We start from the raw sequence: 4,492 nt of genomic DNA, 5'->3' as shown, positions 1-4,492 counted from the left end.
AGCTCTATAACAATATTTCTGTTATGAAAGACTACAAAATATTTATTTTTAAAGAAAAAAAAGAAACTTTGGGATTGCTGAATAACAAACGAAATAATAAAGTAGGGAATATCTACCGAATTGACATGTTGTACATTTCATTTGAATTGATCATCCTACTCTCTTTTTATTGGAGAATTGAAGGATTTTTTATTGGCTGAGTTAGTTGGCTCTTTTAGGTACTTGAATATTTCCCAACTGTTCTGGCCCATTTACGGTTATTGCTTCTGTAAACACCGGGAGTAATTTACTTACGATACTTAGTTGACATTCATAAAAAGTATCTAATGAATTATGAGTTCAATACATCCTGTTTAGCAGAAAGACGGACATTCCTCGCTCATTATCAGACAATCACTTATTCACAAACCTTGTGTGGGGCTAATAGTTTTCATTTCCCATTTCATGGAAAACCCTTTTCGCTCTGCTTAGCCCTATCCCCCTCTAGGGATACCGAAGGCGTCCTTGGGGTGATCTCATAGTTCCTACGGAGTGGAGACGATGGGGTCAGTCCATGGATTTTCCTTTCTTTTGCCGGATTTTGCTCAAAGGGTTGAAGGGAGATAGTGCATCAAGCTGTTCGCTCATTTCCCCCTCGAATTTTTTTTTGGGGGTTTCTAAAGGAATATTGTTATGTTGCCTCAAACGGTATGCTAATTCTCTGAATTTGGTACCAACGAGTATCAGGCTTAATTGCGGATCCAACACAACAATAAAAATGTTTAAGTTGTTTCGTCATAGATTTTTATTTCAATTTTGTATTTATCAATTTTTTGTTTAAATTGATTTTTTTTTTGTTCATTAAGATAATTCCAAGGATTATCAAATTCATCATAAGAAATTTTTTCTGAATTATAGTACGGAATCACCTCCAAAAATCTCGGTTAGAGCAAGCATATGCCAAACGTGAATACCATTGGAAGCCCCTAGTAAAACACCTGGTAAAGAGACCCAAATTGTTATTTGATTTGATACATTATGGTCAGTAACATTGTTGAATTAGTATGAAAAGAGAGGGATTCGAACCCTCGGTAAACAAAAGCCTACATAGCAGTTCCAATGCTACGCCTTCAACCACTCGGCCATCTCTCCTACATAATGATTATGGCCCAGAAATCGAGTTAATAGTGAGTCATTCATATTCAATTTATTTTTGATAAGCAACAAACATAAAATTCTTTAGAGATATTACAATATGTTCCCTATGGTAACTGGGTTCATGAATTATGGTCAATAAACAGTACAAGCTGCAAGGTACATTGGTCAGGGTTTCATGATTACTTTATCCCAGACGCAGGAGGAGTTCAACGAGCCTAATTCTAATTGTTTTGTTCCGAAGCAAACCACGGGTGAAGGGATTGGCTAGTCCAAGATGTTGAACAACAAAGTTTGATTTTGGAAAAACACCATCATTATGGAAACGTACACGCAGTAGAAAAATTACGCCAGTCCATTGAGATATGGTATGCTATAACTTTTCTTCGGAACACATTGATTAATCAAAGAGAGATTCAACAATTAAAAGAAAGATCGATTCTTTGGGATGCATGCGTCCAAGAAGTAGGATAAGGTGTTATGTGGCAACCATGTTCATGCGGCGAAAGCTAATGAGCGGGTTATGGAGGTCTAGGCAGGCATACGCTTCTCGGAAATATCGCAGATACACCGCATACGTCCTAAAGTTAGGTTAACGTGTGTGTAGCATGATTGCATGGCTTGCGTTGACTAAGGTTGCCCTTGCGGTCACTCTTAAGGGTTGCAATAAAAACATCTCCGCATTTTATCTATTATCCCATTCATTTGTTTCATGTCAAGAGTTGTCGTGTCTCTACCTCTCATGCATATTCTCATTGCATTATCTGTTAGTTAGGAATAGGAGTAGGATTAACTTAGAAACCCCTCCATCATTCTTTTATTTAAATCGCCGCATGCACAATCACCACATTCATTTTGCTACAAGTCCCTGTGTTCGACCTCGGATCACCCGAGAAACTTGCATTCGCGTTATACTTGGCGCAAGCACAAGAAAATTTATGACAGGACGCATGATCGTCACATACATTTGTTGGCGCATATTCATTCCAACGCATGACCATCGACGCATGACTATCAATGCATATCTTAAGAACATGCATTGCATATTGCATCCACGAGATTTTAGTTATTGAATAATTTGGCTTCTAATTTCCCGTCACCAAATAGCCCATAATCAATTTTTCATGGATATACTAGATTATTCTTTTTGCATTGAGAAGATGATTAGATTTGGGACAAGATTGATATTTGGCACACACTCCAACTGCAAAGACAATATCAAGTCTACTAGTAGTAAGGTATAACAAGCTTCCAATAATGCTTCTATATAAGCCCTCATCAACACTATTTTCATTTGCTTCTTTGGACATTTTAGTGTGAGTGAAAGTTGCAGTTATTTACTTTGAGAAATAAATATGCCTTCTTCTAGTTGTTTGATTTGGAACTCTAGAAAGTAGGTAAGTTCACCTACCATACTCATCTCAAACTTTTTTTCCCCTTTTTTTTCTACAAAGAGATCAAGCATCATCTGAGACATCCCATTAAAAACAATATCATCGACATGGATCTGAACAATAACAAAATTCTTGTTAGATTTTTTTTTACAAATGGTGTTTTATCGAATCCTCCTCTACTATAGCCATTCTCAACAAGAAACTGAGTCATTCGTTCATACCAGGCCCTAGCTACCTATTTGAAATTGTAGAAAGTCATTTTATGTTTATACACATGATTGGATTGTGGGGGATTAATGAACCCTTTTGGTTGCTCAACATACACTTCCTCATTCAAATACCCATTTAAGAAGGCATTCTTCACATCCATCTGAAACAACTTGAATTTCATTAAGCATGAGACATCCAGAAGAAGTTTAATAGCTTCTAGTGGATCCATAGGGGCAAATGTTTCATGAAGATCTACGCTTCAATCTAAGTATATCCCTGAGCAATTAATCGGGCTATATTCCTAGTGAAATTTCCTTTCTCATCAGATTTTTTTTTTTTTTTTTTTTTTTTTGAAAATCCACTTTGTCCCTATAATATTAGTGTTTTCTAGACAAGGAACAACGGTCCAAACATAATTTCTAACAGATTGACTAAGTTCCTCATGCATGGTGTTCACTCAACACTAATCAATAAGAACTTCCTTGACATTCTTCGGTTCAATAGGAGAGGTAAACAGATGTTACTCTGTTGGGATTGATGTCCTAATTCTTCCGGAGTCTCGTAGTTTGTAAACGGTACACATTGTTATGAATAAAATAAGAGTTATTTTATTTGGCATTTACTCATATCCAATAAACAAAGCTTCATGGTTATTATATGTAAACTTAAGCATGTATATGAGATATACAAGTGGATCATGCCTTAAGTGATAACCTAAAAAGGTCTGTAGTATAAGGATTAAGGAGGGATACCTGATCCTGGTAACACTGCGGATACGACCCGCTTTGTAGAGGTTTATAAGTGTTGTGAACTACTACAGATGGTAGATCCTGACCATTCATGTGGAGACATACGAGCGGGGGTGTCCTATACAAAGGGTCTGTATAAGATCGGACCACGAGATGAATTGTCTCTTTATATAACACCGTTGATACTTGAGACTTACATCTCACCTAAACGACCATAGTTGACATGACCTTAATCTTGAGTGTTTTGGGAACTTCTGCCTTTGAGGGTGTTCTTTGATTAGTATGGGTGAGAGTGGCCAAATTACCAACTCAACATGCCTACCTTTTTGGGGATTTGTCTAATTTAGGAGCTGAGAACTCAGTTACACAAGTTGGAATTCACTTCTTCCCCGAAGCAGGGGTAAGTAGACAGATTGCTCCTTTAATGGCTGATTCTAGTCTTGAACATAGTGGCTACAACTTCTCTTTGGAAGAGAGGACATCGTCATAGTAGGACTATGACTTATGTTCATTAAACGGATCAGTAGTACTTAAGGAGTTAGATGTAACTACAATGGTATAATGGTAATTGGCGCAACTGTACTTATGAATGATCTGTGAAGGGTTATCACACTATTGATTGGTTGATATGGACACAAAATATATCCGTAGTAAGGAGAGTGCAGTTGTCGGTCTTTAGTGGAGTGCCTGACAGTTAACGGATGGTAGATCCCGTGACTAAAGAGTTTAGTAAGTTATTCACGTACTGTTGGAGTTTCAAGCCACAGGTCCATAACGTTCCCTTGGTAGCTCAATGGATTGAAGTTGAGAATCAGTTATGGGAGTTGATTTGAAATGTTCAAATTGACAAGAGGAAATTCGATTATATATGATATTATCGGTGTGATATATGAGATATATCAGGTGAAGGATTAATGTAAATATGATTTACATTAAGTACCATAAAATAGAAAAAGAACTATGGTTTATATGTTTCATGAGATGAAATATTAAAACTATAAGTTA

The 4,492-nt window shown here is 36.7% G+C and overlaps 1 non-coding gene across 1 annotated transcript; it reads right to left on the bottom strand.

Moving 5' to 3' along the window:
- Positions 1-1,044: 1,044 nt before the first annotated feature.
- TRNAS-GGA (transfer RNA serine (anticodon GGA)) lies at positions 1,045-1,131 on the bottom strand. Its single transcript has one exon. It is a non-coding gene; the product is annotated as a tRNA-Ser (tRNA).
- Positions 1,132-4,492: the final 3,361 nt, after the last annotated feature.

The sequence above is a fragment of the Benincasa hispida genome, chromosome 6 (genome assembly GCF_027475165.1).
Source record: "Benincasa hispida cultivar pf3 chromosome 6, pf3_genome.v1.1, whole genome shotgun sequence".
NCBI lineage: Eukaryota > Viridiplantae > Streptophyta > Magnoliopsida > Cucurbitales > Cucurbitaceae > Benincasa > Benincasa hispida.
Note: the sequence above shows the minus strand (reverse complement) of the source record. Positions and strands in the feature narration are given on the sequence as shown.